Below are 17,194 nucleotides of genomic sequence, written 5' to 3' on the forward strand. Positions count from 1 at the left end.
ACTAGAGCAAACTAGTTAGTCCAATTATTTGTGTTGGGCAATTCAACCACCAAAACTATTTAGGAACTAGGTGTAAGCCTAATTCACTTTCAAGTTCAACTCAAGGTTTTCTCAAATATGGTCAATGGTTCGATTTTTGTGCTCTAGTTGAACTAGACTAAATCACTTGGTTGCCATGATCCTAGGAGATCCTTGCATAACTTTATCTAGCCTAAATATCCCCAAGAAATTAGATTCGAAAGATCAATCAAAATATTAGAAAACGAAGAGACTAGGAAGGAATTCAAGACAAGAACTTCAAGCAATCAAAGATACACAAGAGTGGACTTCCAACAAAATCTAGAGAGAAGGTCGAGAAGGTCAGGATCGATTTCCACCAAAATTTAGATCAAGTAGTCGAATTTGGGCAACAAAGGTGGTCAAAGGAGGCTAGGTGTGCGAGGTGGAAAATGAGGGAGGACGAGGGTTAAGTCCTTCTACCACACTAGGTGTCGTGACATGGCACTAGCCTGTGGATGTCCACAATCGTTCCCTCCTCTATTTTACTACCTCCCGCGGCGGTTCCCCCTAAACGCCGCCACAAACATATAATATCATTTTTACTTCAACTACCATTACTCCCCACATTTTCTTTTAACTCACCAGAAATAATTATTTTGGTATGATTCGCGGCTTGTCTCCAAAGTTTTTAAATGTCTCTTGACTACAAGGATGAGAAATGATTTATTAGAATTATATGAACATTTTGATATCCCATAAACTAGTAACACCATTCACCCTACCAGTTAATGATGTCATAATTAACCATGCGATATTGCTATCTTTTGAGCTCTCGGTACAAAACATATGTACGCATCAGATTTCATTCATGCTATGTTGCATCAACCTGCAAAATAGGAAAATGGTTATGATCAAATTAGATGACAAGCCACGACAGTTAGTTGTTTGTACCAATTACAACAAACAGAAAGGTTATCACCTGACATATCAAATTAGCAAAAATTCCTATTATTTATTTGCCATTTTATATATAATTTCTTACCACGACTTAATGTGTGGTGTGGTACTCCAGCAACCTGACATCATAATAAAGGATGAATAGTTTCTAGCATACTGTCGGTGTTTGAAACTAGCACCGGTGAGTAAATTAGTGTATGCGCGTTTTAGGCTAAGATGGTGTGCTTATTAGGCGCAAGAGTTATACTAGTTTGGACAGAATATCCCTACTTCTAGTCTTTGGTCTCTCGTGCTACCAGCACCCGATTGCTCATAATAGGGGTTACAAGCGGGCGAGAGAGGGAATGATCTCAAGTCTCTATATATTGTTTGTCTAAAGGCTACCCCAATCTCACTAGCGGTTCTATGTCTTCTCGTTTTTTTCTCCCTAGGGGCTTCCTTCTTTGAGGCCGACCCTCCCAATTTTATAGATCAAGGGGAGGTGGTTACAAATAGATTCTCCTGGAAGGGAGCGTAACGTTAGGGTAAAAGGAACGATTCACCCCTAGTTAAACCTTGATGCGTGTCGATATCTTTTCCCTCGTGGGTCTACTGTCGCATTTCTGAGATTGGGGGGAACGTGTGATCCATGCTAGCGACGTATGTCTAAGAATCGTCATTGCTCGTTTTTCATTACGTCAAAATCGCTCAAAGGGGATGTGACCGTCTGTGACATTTGGTAAAAACATGTCACTAATTTTTCATAGTGACATCTTTTAAAAAAAACACATCACTAACGACTATGCACATGTGACATCTATTGTAAAAACGCATCACTAGCAAAATGTAGTAATAACTCAGTGACGTCTTTTATTTTATGTGCCTCTACTGTGATATGTTTAGTGACATGTATATAAACACGTCACTGGCTTTAGACGTCAAATTTGTTTACTGACGTGTTTTGTAACATGTATTTAAATACACGTCACTAATACATATACATCAGTGACATGTATATATAAACGTGTCACTGGCTTCAACCTTCACGACACATTTAAAATTCATTTTTTTTCAAACGACCTCAGATGAAAAAGCCACCAAAATGAAAGATGTAGGCCTTGAAAAGTTATGAAACTTAGTAGTTGATAACATTTTGATTTAAAATCATATTGTCATAGAAAAGTATGTTCGAAGTTTTTAAATTTGAAAATCAAATTTTGTAAACGACCTTGGATGATGAAACTACTAAAATGAAAGTTGTAGATCTCAAAAACTTATGCAACTTTGTAGTTGACAAGTATTTCATTTGAATTCATTTAGAGCCTCAAATAATCAATTTACACTCAGTTTGTGATAATATGTGGGAAAGTAAAAACATAATATAGTAAAAAATGATTGAGTGGTGTAGTGGTAGATGAGATCATGCATGAGGTAAAGGTCTTGAGTTTCAATCTCATAAGTCGCGTGGGATTGTTGGGTAGGGAATATATTTTTTTGCACGTCACTAAAGTGGTTCTGTTAATGACGTTTATTTACGTATCACTGATCAGAGTCAATTAGAGACATAAAATCTAAGGCACGTTTTACACGTGTCACTAAATAACTTAAAAACATGTCACTAAAGACAGTTTTTGACATAATGCTTGCCTGCTTCTACCTATATCGACCTTTTGCTTTCATAGCCTAGATGTTAGTCTCCTCTTGTCATAATGCGGGCTTGAGGACCATCGGGGGCCTCAGGCCAAGAACCCATAGATTATAAGTGGAGCTCGGTCCTAGGTCTCATAGACTGTCGGGGCCTCATGTCATGGGTCTATAGGCCATGAGTGGGGCTCAGGTCTAGGACCCGTAGGTTATGAGTGCGGAAAGTTCGACTTTATTCATGTCGTGTCTTGTTGTTAGTCGTAATAAATGTGGCATGCATGGTTCTAGCGATGGGTGTAGTCGAATGGATATACAGAATCCATTCGACTGGGTTCCTGGCGATCTATGTGGCCCCTCCAACTTGCCTTCGCCTCACCTGACCCCTTGGCTTGGTGCACAAGGGTCGTTCTAGGGCGGATTTTTCCAAGTGGGTGGACTCGACGTCCTTCTTCCTCTGACTCGTGGCCCCCGGAGGCCTGGGGATTTGATCCCCGATAGTAGCCCTCGAGCCATTATTATGGGGAAGTGTCTCCCCTTAGTGGCTTCCTTTGCGATGGGGTTGGGTGATTATTCAGCAACAGTCTTGGCACGCCTATGGTTTCAAACCGTCTCTTCGTGTTTCGGTAGGTATTCCTGAATGGTCATTGTCCTTTAAAACTATTTATAACTTATTTTTTCAAAAGCCAAGGAGGTTCCTATGTGATAGACCCTTTTTGCTCGTAGGCATGATGCTCTTTTGGTGCTTATAAGCATGGGGTCATCATTTTTCATACTCGTACCCCTATACCTCTTGTCTCCCTAGCCCGGAGCCCTTTCTCTTCTCGTATGGATCCTCGCAAGCGGACGGTTGATGGGTTCTTGAAAGGGAAATGGACCTAAAACATTTCTTATAATCGATTTTGGTGGTTGACGTCCATCACAAACCACGTGGACTAACTAGTTTGCCTAGTTGTCATTTATCTTAGGTGCATAAAGTTCAACATAAACCAACAAAGAAAATAAGTTGGGGGAACTCATAAAATTTGGAGTAAAGACAAGCATTGGTGCTGCCAGTGGTGCAGCAGACACTATCCGATGTGCACCGGACACTGTCCGATGTGCCTAGGCCAAGGCACCCACGAACTGGCCATTCTCGGGTTTTTCTGGAGTCGCTCCACTATAATTCACTGGACTGTCCAGTGAGCCAACGAGCAACGGCCAGCTGCGCCAACGGTTGATTACGATGAATAGTAAAAAGGTGCACATTGCAGAAGTCAGAACGCACCGGACTGTCCGGTGTGCCACCAGACTGTCCGGTGTAGCAAGCGGACAAAAGACTTCAACGGTCAACCGCTCCAAACCCCAACGGTCTGCTGACTTGGCAAGCACTGGACAGTGAACAGTGTCATGTCCGGTGCACCACCGGACTATCCGGTGTGCCCATCGACGTCAACAACTGAAATAGTGGTTGGGGCTATAAATACCCCAACCACCACCATTCAAGCCATCCAAACCTCCTACACTTCTCATCCAATACAAGAGCAAAGGAAAACACTCCAAAGACACAATCAAAGCATTCAATCCACTCCAAGCTCCAAAATCAACTCAATTGCTTAGAGACTTGATAGAGGATCATTTGTGTTCTTTTGTTGCTCTTGTTGCTTGGATTGCTTTCTCCTTCTCATTCTTATTCTTCTAAGTGCTTTGTAAAGCTAGCAAGAGACACCTAAGTGTGTGGTGATCCTTGCAGGGTCTTAATGACCAAGTGATTAAGGAGAAGCACACGACCGGTTTGTGTGACTGATTGAGAGAGGGAAAGGGTTGGAATAGATAAGGCCTTTGTGGCCTCCTCAACGGGGACTAGGTTCTTTGGAACCGAACCTTGGTAAACAAATCACCCTGTTCATTTGTGTTGATCTCCACTTGATTTGTTTCCCTTTCTTTCCTCTCTCTAATCGTTCCCTTGCTCATATTGATTTGAGTTTGCTCCCAAGGATATCTGCATTGATTGAGCAACTCATAGCAAGGAGAACTATATTCCACACTCCGAATTATTTATAATGCTAACCCCTAGCATAGTGCGTGTTTGAAGTTTGTAAATTTTAGGTTTCGCCTATTCACCCCCCTCTAGGCAACTTTTAGTTCCCAATGGGGAGGAGGCTACGTCGTGGTGTGTTGGGGTTGAAGTAAGGTTTTCTTTGGTTTGGAAATTATTTTCATTGCCCTTCTGATCTCCTGTTGTCTTTCCGCTGCCCGCACGACACTAGATGATGCCGACGTTGAGGCGAGTCATCTCTAGGACCAACTCGTTGAGTCCGACGATCGCATGGCAGGTAATGTCCTTCTTGACATCTTCTACATCTTTCTTTGGACTAATCCTCCTTTTTGTGCTCCTTTTCTAGCTTTGGAAGCCGAGATGCAAGAGCTCAATCACCAGGTGGACCAAGTTATGAAGTGGGTCAGGGCTCGCGGTTCATCCCTAGAGGAGCACCTAGACAACATCCCAGAATGTGTCCGAGACATTATAGACTTTGGCGTTCATCGAGGGCAATCATCACCTTGATCGTTGGGGAGTTCCACTCTAATCATAGCCTTCATGACCTCGTAGAGGTTCCATGTGACCTCTCGAACGATGCACTAGAGGAGATGCTAGAGGGTTACGATGATATAGATGATTGTGTCGTGGTCGCACTGTCTATGGATGATGTCATTTGTAAGGCTTGGTGACCCACCATTGTTGTATGGATGATTGTGTCATGGTCGCACTGTCTATGGATGATTGTGTCGTGGTTGCATCGATCCTAACCGCAAATTCGACGATGACAACTACCTCCGAAAAGCTAAAAGAACGGTAAGATTGATGTAGCTATGTCGATCACCAATTAGGATGTTTGCTTATGAATGAGTTTTGTCTATATAGGAAGCTACGAGTGGCTAAAAGCCTAGCGACATTGAGGTGTTCATGTAGGGTCATATAGGAGTAGACCCTAATAATCCCAAGCAGCTGTGCAGCCAGATGGCCATGGATCGGTGGGTGAGTTTTGGCTCAAAACTATAAAAGTCCAAAGTATAAAAATTTCTGCATTTGTAAGTTCATGAATGATGTATAGGTGGCATATGGAGAGGAGATGGTTCGGCGTCATGACCCCGACTTTGACTGGAGACATGAACCATTGGATCCCTTAGTGGTGTATGCTAATGGTGGGGGAAAAGAACATGGACGGTTAGCACTAACTTATAAAATTACACGATTGATACTAAATTGATCATGTATTAAGCACACTTTTTGAATCACTTGTAGATACACACTCTTGGATGGATTGATTGACTTGTCGGTGGTGAGAGCTTAGATGAAGGGTTCATCATCCCGTAGCTCGTGCTCTCGTCAACCGAACGAGTACAAGTTGGAGGTTATGAGGTTGTGTGAGGAGATGAGACAACAACAGGAATATTTTGAGGCTTGCATGCAACATCAATAAGGGATATATCAAAACTAAATAGAACAACTTAAACTAAATAGATTCAGACCATGAATCATTTAATCACCTTAAAGGACAAATAAAACTAAATAGAAGGCATGTAAAATGGTGTTAATTTATTGAATCATTTTCCTTACGTTGGCAAATAAAAGAAATGAAAAGATAATGTAGTAGCAGATGTTTTGTCTCGACGTCATGCCTTGTTAACCCAACTTGATGCTAAAATTCTTGGGTTAGAAAGTATAAAAGAATTATATCCGACTAACTCATAATTTGTTGAGCCATATTCTAAGTGTCATGATGTCAAAGGATGGGTAATTTTTCATGTTAATGATGTGTTTTTGTTTTGAGCTAGCAAACTTTGCATTCTAGTCTGCAATGTACGAATTTTACTTTTACATGAAGCTCATGTAGGAGGACTCATAGGCCATTTCGACGCCAAGAAGATGGAGCAAGTGCTTGCTGACCATTTCTTTTGGCCTAAAATGAGAAGGGACATGGAGCGACATGTCCTTCGATGTGAATCAAGTCACAAAGCTAAGTCTCGTTTAAACCCTCATGGGTTATAAACTCCTCTATCTATTCCTAGTGTGCCTTGAGAAGACATATTCATGGAGTTTGTCTTGTTTTACCTTGAACCAAGCATGGAAGGGATTCAATTTTTGTTGTGGTTGATCGATTTAGCAAAATGACACATTTTATTTCATGTCACAATGTGATGATGCTTTGCATATTGTTGAATTACTTTTCAAAGATGTTGTTCGTTTACATGGAGTCCCAAAAACCATTATGTCCGACCGTGACTCTAAATTTTTGAGTTACTTTTGGATACCTTTATGTGGAAAACTTGGGACATGTTTGTTGTTCTCTACAATGTGTCATCCAAAAACGGATGGACAGACTGAAGTTGTAAACCGAACATTATCAATGTTGCTACGAGTTGTTCTTAAGAAGAACTTGAAACTTTAGGAAGAAAGTTTGCCTCATGTCGAGTTTGCGTACAATAGAGCCATACACTCAACTACTAAATTTTGTCCATTTTAAATTGTATATGGTTTCAAACCCATCGCTCCCATAGACCTTTGGCATTGCCTATGCAAGAACGAGTAAACTTTGAAGCAAGCCAGCGAGCTAAGTTTGTCAGGAACCTTCATGAAAAACCTTGAGCAAACATTTAGAAGATGACAAAGAAATATGAAAAGTGTGCCAACAAGGGTCGAAGAAAGATGTTGTTTGAAATAGGAGACTTGGTTTGGGTATATCTATGCAAAGAATGATTTCCTAAACAACGCAAGAGCAAATTACAACCGCGAGCTAATGGTCCATTCAATGTGCTTTGCAAAATCAATGGCAATGCTTATGAACTTGATCTACCAAGTACTTATGGTGTGAGTTCCAGTTTTAATGTGACCGACCTCTCTCCCTTCTTTGGATTGGAAGAGTTGAGCATGACTCTTTTTCAAGGGGGATGTTATGACCATGCCAGCATCCTCACCGACCACTCTAGTAATCTCGCCAACCTATACACAACCAAAGCCCTTATTGGACCAATTACTTGTTGCTGAGCAAAAAAGATACAACAATTGGTGCATGCGCTAGTTTATGAATTTAAATTAAACACTAATGAGAACTTTATGCTACCTAAATCGTGTATGTTGATATTGGTTAGGATTACCAAAGAGAAAGGGACAAATACATTAAGGGTGAATCAGAAAGAAGAATTTCGTTCGAGTCAGTCCATCATGATAGAACTATCCAGAAGAAACAGTCGTATCTTTTGACTCCCAAAAGCTATGAAGACCCATAAGCATTTGTTGGAAAGCTCTTGAAGTCTAGTTTCCAATCCTTCTAAGCTCGATTGAATTGGATCTCCCGGTAAGGTGCCCAACCAATTTTAGTGATGACTGGTTAGAAGGTTAATGGACTGCTCGATGACCAAGTTTCCATATTAAACTGTACCATTCTATGAAGTTTCATTAGGCATACTACACATTGTTAGAAAGCTAATTGAGTCAGCTTTCCAACGCATCTAGCCCCCACACCATTTGGAGATCCTAGATGAATTTATTATCAAAATACGAAAGGCTGCACATAAGTCAAACAACCACGTGGAATCAACTCTAGAGATCTTTCCAAAGAGGCCCCTTCACATTAGCATGTTAAAATACTTTCTTTTCGTGTTTATACCTATCTAGGCAAGTTGTTACTAGTATAAATACCTGCTTAAGTCTAAGATGTAAGGAACCTTATTGATAATTTGATAATCCGAGTGATTTATGCAATCCAGCTGCTAAGTGTTTATTCTACACATGTTCTTCCTTGTTCTCCCTGGACTTGTGAAGAGATCCCTCTATGGTCCACTAGTTCGTGCTTTGCAGGTTTCAGTACGGCTGCCTCACATTGTGTGGATTAGCTCTGGTTGTGGTTCTGCAGTCATTTGGATATCGAGTCGAAGTCTACTCGGTTTTAGTGTCTCTCTCCCCGTCGCTTGGTCACATCCAACCTTGATCAGGTATAAAGGCAGTATTCCACTGATCTTCAACAAATTTACCTTGTTATTCTCATTACCTTTATAGCCAATCATCCTAATTGACCTAATGTCGTGAAAATCAGGCCACCCTAGTACCGAATATAACTTGGCAACTATCACTCAACATGTTCTCTTATTTGATCTATACTCAGGTTTTTTTGCAAAGTCATGGTATTGTAACCATTCTAGTACAATAATACCAGTAGCTGTCCACGACTTGTCTACACAAAAAACAAACTTGTAATTGTAGAGACAAATACAAATATTTCTCTAGAGTACCATCAGTTCACTATACATATGATAAAAAACTTACATCATATAGGAGTTTTCCAAAATATGTATGTAATATTGTTGTATAAAAACAAAGCACTATTAAACCTTGCAGGGAAGCTTCTACATGATTTCGACTGCAAATTTGATCAAGAACAATGTTTGAACTAAAAACTCGAGTCAAATTGATGTAACATTGGGTTACCTGATCCCGATGCATGATGACTGATGTGGTCATAGATGAGGAGTGACACGGTCGGTGTCTCAGGGGCAGGTGCACGTGGCCAAAGTCAGACAACCGAGTTTGGCACATGAGTACGTATTGGCATTGTGACACCCAACCTATGTGTCGGCGTTTCAAGACCGGGGGGTCCCTGGGCCGACGAGTGAATGTCGTCGCGTGCCCCAGCCCAGATGGGTCGAGCGCGAGGGCGAGCGCGAAGGGGGGAGAGCGAGGCGGCCGGAGACCAGCGTGAGAGAGGTGGGAATCCCGCGGCCTTCGTGTTCGTCCCGCGCCCAGGTCGGGTGCGCTTGCAGTAGGGGGTTACAAGCGTCCACGCGGGAGAGGGAGCGAGCGGCCCCAAGCGAGCGCCTGTCTCGTCCTCGTCCCCGCGCGGCCAACCTTCTCTAAGAGGGCCCTGGTCCTTCCTTTTATAGGCGCAAGGAGAGGATCCAGGTGTACAATGGGGGGTGTAGCGGAGTGCTACGTGTCTAGCGGAGGAGAGCTAGCACCCTAAGTACATGCCGTTGTGGCAGCCGGAGAGATTTTGGCACCCAGCTGGTGTGATGTCGTGGCCGTCGGAGGAGCGATGGAGCCTGGCGGAGGGACAGCTATCGGAGCGGTTGAGTCCTTGCTGACGTCCTCTTGCTTCCGTAAGGGGGCTGAGAGCCGCCGCCGTCACAGGGTGCGCGGGGCGCCATCATTGCCTATCTGGCGGAGCTAGCCAGATGGGACGCCGGTCTCGTTCCCTGCGGCCCGAGTCAGCTCAGGGTAGGGTGATGATGGCGCCTCCTGTTGACGTGGCTGGTCTACGCCCTAGGTTGGGCGATGTGGAAGCTCCTCCGAGGCCGAGGTCGAGTCTGTCTTCCGTGGTCGAGGTCGAGTCCGAGCCCCTGGGTCGGGCGAGGCGGAGTTCGTCGTCTTCTAGGGCTGAGCCCAAGTCCGAGCCCTGGGTCGGGCGGAGCGGAGTTCGCCGTCTTCCGGGACTTAGCTAGAGTCCGAGCCCCGGGGTCGGGCGGAGCGGAGTTCGTCGACTTCTGGGACTTAGCCCGAGTCCGAGCCCTGGGTCGGGCGGAGCGGAGTTCGCCGTCTTCCGGGACTTAGCCCGAGACCGAGCCCTGGGTCGGGCGGAGCGGAGTTCGCCGTCTTCCGGGACTTAGCCCGAGTCCGAGCCCTGGGTCAGGCGGAGCGGAGCTTCCTATGATGCCTTCGGCAGGGCCTGACTGCCTGTCAGTCTCACTCTGTCAAGTGGCACCGCAGTCGGAGTGGCGCAGGTGGCGCTGTCCTCCTGCCAGATCGGTCAGTGGAGCGGCGAAGTGACGGCGGTCACTTCGGCTCTGCCGGCTGGGGGGCGCGCGTCAGGATAAAGGTGTCAGGCCACCTTTGCATTAAATGCTCGATTTGGTCGGTTGGTGCGGCGATTTGGTCAGGGTTGCTTCTTAGCGAAGGTAGGGCCTCGGGCGAGCCGGAAATATGTTCGCCGTTGGAGGGGGGCCTCGGGCGAGACGGAAATCCTCCGGGGTCGGCTGCCCTTGTCCGAGGCTAGGCTCGGGCGAGGCGTGATCAAGTCCCTCGAATGGACTGATCCCTGACTTAATCGCGCCCATCAGGCCTTTGCAACTTCATGCTGATGGGGGTTACCAGCTGAGAATTAGGAGCCTTGAGGGTACCCCTAATTATGGTCCCCGACAGTAGCCCCCATGCCTCGAAGGGAGTGTTAGCACTTGCTTGGAGGCTTTCATCGCACTTTTTTGCAAGGGGACCAGCCTTTCTCGGTTGCGTTTTGTTCCGGTGGGTGCGCGCGAGCGCACCCGCCGGGTGTAGCCCCCGAGGCCTCGAAGGAGTGGTTTCACTCCTTCGAGGTCTTAATGCCTCGCGTAATGCTTCGGCCGGTCTGGTTGTTCCCTCATGCGAGCTGGTCGTAGCCCGAGTGTACGGTCGGGTCCCAAGTTCTCGGGCTGGTATGTTGACGCTGTCAACGGTTTGGCCGAAGCCGGGTTTGCAAGAGCAGCCCCCGAGCCTCTGCACAGGGCGAGAGGGCGATCAGGGATAGACTCGGCTTTTTTACATACGCCCCTGCGTCGCCTTTCCGCAAGGAGGAGGGGGGAAAGCGCCATGTTGCCCTCGATGGGCGCCGAACATGGTGTCTCCGGTGAGCTGCAAGCGGGTAATCCGAGTGGACGTCCGTGCCCCGTTCGTTAGGGGTCGGCTAGGGGCACAGAGGCACGCCCAAAAGTACCTGCGGGTGATCTGCTGGACCCGGTCCCCTGGCGACGGGGTCTGAGGGCTCGATGCCTCCCTCCGATGGGATTCCATTACAAGATCGTTCCCGCTGGTCTCGGAAATGTCCTAGGGTACCTCGGGAGCGCAGCCCGAGCCTTGGTTATGTAACGAACGTACCCATGGTCATCCCTCGCTCAGCGTCTCAGGCGGCTGTGAACCCTTCGGGGGCCAGCCTTCGAACCCCTGATCAGTAATGGGCGCGGAGCCCGAGTAGCCTGAGGCGGCCGTGGAACCCTTCCGAGGGGCCGGCCTTCGAACCTCTGACCAGTAGTGGGTGTAGGGCCCACGTGATCTGAGGCGGCTGTCGAACCCTTCCGGGGGGCCAGCCTTCGAACCTCTGATCAGTAGGGAGGCTCGGAGCCTGGTTCCTTCACGGGGAAGGATCCTTTTCGGGGTATCCCCCTTTCCCGGTCCCTGTTGCAAGAGAGAGAAAGAGGAAAAAAGGAAAAGGATACGAAATCGAACGACGCGGCGTACCTTTTTTGACGCGGTTATTATGGCGAAGGTGAAGTGTCGCCTGCTTCTCCTGCCAGAGGCGCCGCCTGTCCCGCCGCGGAGTCAATGCGACGGGGCGAGTGGTTCGCGGGGCGGCCGCTGCGCATGCGCGAGCCGTTCGAGGAACAGAACACGGGCGCGTTGTCTTCACACTGTGAGAGAGGGTTCTCTCGCTGCCCCCGGATGGGACGTGAGCTTGGCTGACGACGTGACCGCTGCTCCTGCCCGCCTGCCACCGTCATTACTGCCGGCCCATTTTTGGCCGCACTGACCGCCGCGCCAGGCTGGCGCTGCTGGGTCATGCGCTGGGTCGCCTCGAGTCGCGGTATTGGTTCTGCAGTCGAGGAGGCGCGGTGGTGGCACAAGTGGCGGTGCAGTTGCATGCACGAAGCATTCGGCGCGCCGGTCGCATGACGCGTGGGCCTGGGCCTTCATGCTGGGCGTGTTGGGAGTCGGAGAAGCGCGCCCACTTGGCGCGGTTGCATGCCGCCTGCACGGCTGCCCGCCCCTTTCGCCCGTTGGTCTGGGCAAAAGTGGAGGGTCACTTGTAACCGCTAGTAGGTCGTGCGCACCGCGCACAGCGGTTCGGCTTCTTCTGCTCTGAGCCGGTTTGCATGACGTGTGGGACCCAGCCCCCGCGCCGCAGGGGAGGACCTTGGAGTGTGTTGGAGAAGACTCAGCCCGCGACGGTTGGGGGCGCAAGTAGGGAGAGTCGCCTTTAAAAGGAGGGTGACCCCCTTTGGAAGGCGACCATGTCTTCGCGCTCCCTTATGCATCGTGTCTTTCCACCTTCCAAGCCCCCGGATGGGGGATACTCGCCGTCTTTCCGCCTCATCGTTGGAGGAACGCAACTCCGTGGGAGTTGGTACCTTTCAGCCATCGTTCGGCTTCAAGGATTTTCATCACACAGCCCGGTTGCACCCCTCCGCTGGTGGTCACCCAAGACGGTGACCTCCAGCCCCGGATGGGGAGAGGCAAGCCGGGCTGTGATCTCGGTCCCGCCCCTAGCGTCGAGGGTGTTCGTCATCCTCGCTGGGGCGGGGAGCGAGGCGAGCCGGGGCTCTACTTCCCGCGCGGGCCGGAGGGCCACCCCTTCTTCCAGCTTCTGGTGGTGGCAAACATCCTCCAGCTCTGCGGAGGAGACGTCCTCCAGCCATGCCGGGGAAGGCGAACTGTTGCTGCCCAGCTAGGATGCAACATTCCGCCCTCTTCCTCGCCTTCGCGGCGAGGGCGGCAGCGAGGACCTGCCGGTGCGCTTTGGAGCGGCCCGCTCTTTGGCTTTAATAGCTGGTTCGCGTCCCTTGAGCGGGAACGCGAACAAGAGCCCTCCGGCGGCCGCATCCGTCCTAGGACCATGGCTGCTGCTGCAGAGGTCGCTGGCGGGTCCCCCGGCGTTCGTCACCCCGCAGGCTCTCCTGTGTGGAGGTTGTTCATACCCGCGGGGACGGAACCAGAGTTCCGTTTTGTAATGGCACTTTGAATGCCAGTGTTTTTTGTTCGTTGTGGCTGTCGAGGCCTGAACATGTATGTAATTTTGGCACGGAGCCGTGTTTTTCCTCATTTTCGAGCACTAAGACTCGCCTGTTGGTTGTCTGAACCGCTTCACCAAGCGTGAGTCGCCCCGTGTAAAGGTGACGAGTGAGGTATCCGTATCCCGGAGGCGTAGGAATCCCTCGGCTCGGTCGGCCTTGTTGTCCGAGGCTTCTCTAGCTCAGTTAAAGGGACCCCTTGGCCGCTCTTCGATGAGCCGAGGCCAGGGGTAGCGGTATCAGCATGAACAGAGGCAGAGTTGGCTCGAAAAGGAAACCTGGTTGGCCGGAGCCTGGCTGGGTCGTCCGTTAGCGGGACCGACGCCGGAGTTGACCAGCCGAGGCCTCGGGTCGGGCTGACGCCCTTGGAGGACGGCTGGCCGAGGCCCCGGGGTGACCGGCCGAGCCGCCTGCTCGGGCCGGATTCCCGGAGAAGACCCTGGCAGCGATTGCCCGGGCGTGGTGATGACGTCGTCCTTTAGAGTGGAGATCCTCGGACCGCGTCGCCGTCCGAGGCCAGGTCGGACCTCGCCGAAGGTGTCGTCGATGCCGAGGGTGCTGCTGCCCCCTTCCAGCGTCAAGACCCGAGCCTGCAGGATCAGATTGTCTTGTAGCGTGTGTCTCTTGCGGCCGCCGAGGCCAAAACACACCCTCGCTGTGTTGTAAAGCTGCGTCCCTTTTCCTCTTGTTTCGAGTATCTGGACTTTTTTGTCGGTAACAGGGATGTTTGTGCGAGCGAGAGTTGCTTCTCGCGGAAGGTGATGAGTGAGGTATCCGTATCCCGGAGGCGTAGGAGTCCCTCGGCTCGGTCGGCCTTGCCGCTTACGCGCACTCTTACCCGTCCATGGGGCTCTGTCACCGACTCAGTCGAGAAGGCTCGAAGGATCGCTTCGGCAGAAGAACTTCCGAACGTGAAGACTTGTTCGGTCCGCGGAATCACTTATCCGAACGTGAGTTACTTATCGCAGAAGGTGATGAGTGAGGTATCCGTATCCCGGAGGCGTAGGAGTCCCTCGGCTCGGTCAGCCTTGGCTGCTTACGTGTACTCCGTCGTTTTCAGGATCCACTTTTCGAAGTAGTCAAAAAGCACGAAAGTCATTCTGGCAGAAAAGATCTTTCTTCGAGGAAAATTTCGACGCAGAGGGGGTTCCCCCCCTTTTAGCCCTCGAGGGAGGGTCGGGCTTTGCCGAGGCGAGGCAGACCCTTCCTTGATGACTAGACTTTGCGTGGGTGCGAGGTATATGAACAACTTGAAAACATCTTAAGGGTAGAAGCGACGTAGCTGTTGGATGTTCCAAGCGTTGCCGTAGACCTCGCCTTGACTGTTGGCCAGCTTGTACGTTCCGGGCTTCAGAACCTTGGCGATGACGAACGGTCCTTCCCAGGGGGGCGTGAGCTTGTGCCTCCCTCGGGCGTCTTGTCGCAGCCGAAGCACCAGGTCGCCCACCTGGAGGTCTCGGGACCGGACCCCTCGGGCGTGGTAGCGTCGTAGGGACTGCTGGTACTGCGCCGAGTGTAGTAAGGCCTTGTCCCGAGCCTCCTCCAGCTGGTCCAGCGAGTCTTCTCGGCTAGCTTGGTTGCTTTGATCGCTGTAGGCCGTCATCCTCGGGGAGCCGTATTCCAGGTCTGTGGGCAAGACGGCCTCGGCCCCGTAGACTAGGAAGAACGGCGTGAAGCCCGTGGCTCGACTCGGCGTTGTCCTCAAGCTCCAGACCACCGAGGGGAGTTCCTTCATCCATCACTTGCCGAACTTGTTGAGGTCGTTGTAGATCCGAGGCTTGAGCCCTTGTAGAATCATCCCGTTGGCACGCTCTACTTGCCCATTTGACATGGGATGAGCCACGGTGGCCCAGTCCACCCGGATGTGGTGATCCTCGCAGAAGTCCAAGAACTTTCTGCCGGTGAACTGGGTGCCGTTGTCGGTGATGATGGAGTTCGGGACCCCGAAGCGATGGATGATGTTGGTGAAGAATGCCACCGCCTGCTCGGACCTGATGCTGTTCAGAGGTCGGACCTCGATCCACTTGGAGAATTTGTCGACGGCGACCAGCAGGTGCGTGTAGCCCCCGGGTGCCTTCTGCAAGGGGCCAACGAGATCGAGACCCCACACAGCGAAAGGCCAGGTGATGGGTATCGTCTGCAGAGCCTGAGCGGGCAGGTGGGTCTGCCTCGCGTAGAATTGACACCCTTCGCAGGTGCGGACAATTCTAGTGGCATCGGCCACCGCCGTCGGCCAGTAGAAGCCTTGTCGGAAAGCATTCCCGACAAGGGCTCGAGGCGCTGCGTGATGGCCGCAAGCCCCCGACTGTATCTCTCGCAGGAGTTCCTGACCTTCGGCGGCGGAGATGCATCGCTGGAGGATGCCAGAGGGGCTGCGGTGGTAGAGCTCCTTCTCATCGCCCAGCAAGACGAACGACTTGGCGCGCCGCGCCACTCGCCGAGCCTCGGCTCGGTCGAGGGGTAGCTCTCCTTGGTGGAGATATTGCAGGTACGGGGTCTGCCAGTTTCGATCAGGCGTGACCCCGCTTCGCTCCTCCTCGATGCGCAGTGCCTCACCCTCGGGGGCCGAGGGTACCTCGGGCTGGACCGAGGGCGCCTCGGGCTGAGCTGAGGGTGCCTCGGGCTGGGCCGAGGGTACCTCGGGCTGGGCCGAGGGTACCTCGGACTGGGCTGAGGGCGCCTCAGGCTCGGGCGTGTCGTCGATCTTGACGGAGGGTTGATGCAGATCTCGGGAGAAGACGTCCGGGGGAACCGTTGTTCGCCCCGAGGCTATTTTAGCCAGCTCGTCCGCAGTCTCGTTGTAGCGTCGAGCGATGTGGTTGAGTTCGAGCCCGTAGAACTTGTCCTCCATGCGCCGAACCTCATCGTAGTAGGCCTCCATCTTCGGGTCGCGGCAGTGGGAGTTCTTAATGACTTGGTCGATGACGAGCTACGAGTCACCGCGGGCGTCGAGGCGCCGGACCCCTAGCTCGATGGCGATCCGCAACCCGTTGACCAGAGCCTCGTACTCAGCCACATTGTTGGACACCGGGAAATGGAGGCGTAGCGCATAGCGTAAGTGTTTCCCGAGGGGCGAGATGAAGAGCAGGCCTGCGCCGGCCCCCGTCTTCATCAACGACCCATCGAAAAACATGGTCCAGAGCTCTAGTTGGATCGGAACCGTCGGTAATTGGGTGTCGACCCATTCGGCCACGAAGTCCGCCAAAACCTGGGACTTGATGGCCTTCCGAGGGGCAAACGAGATTGTCTCGCCCATGATTTCCACTGCCCACTTTGCAATCCTACCTGAGGCCTCTCGGCACTGGATGATCTCCCCCAGGGGGAAGGATGACACCACAGTTACCGGATGAGACTCGAAGTAGTGTCGCAACTTCCGCCGTGTCAGGATCACTGCATACAGCAGCTTCTGAACTTGTGGGTAGCGGATCTTGGTTTTGGACAGTACCTCGCTGACGAAGTAAACTGGCCTCTGGACGGGCAATGCATGCCCCTCTTCTTGCCTCTCGACCACGATCGCGGCGCTAACCACCTGAGTGGTCGCGGCGACGTAGACCAAGAGGGCTTCTCCGGCAGCCGGAGGCACCAAGATAGGCGCCTTTGTGAGGAGCGCCTTCAGGTTCCTGAGAGCTTCCTCGGCCTCAGGGGTCCAAGTGAAGCACTCGGCCTTCCTTAAGAGGCGGTACAGAGGTAGACCTCTTTCGCCGAGGCGTGAGATGAAACGACTCAAAGCCGCGAGACATCCCATGACCCTCTGTACGCCTTTCAAGTCCTTGATGGGCCCCATGCTGGTGACGGCTGCGATCTTCTCCAGGTTGGCTTCGATGCCCCG

This window comes from Zea mays, chromosome 3 (genome assembly GCF_902167145.1).
Source record: "Zea mays cultivar B73 chromosome 3, Zm-B73-REFERENCE-NAM-5.0, whole genome shotgun sequence".
NCBI classification, from domain to species: Eukaryota; Viridiplantae; Streptophyta; class Magnoliopsida; order Poales; family Poaceae; genus Zea; species Zea mays.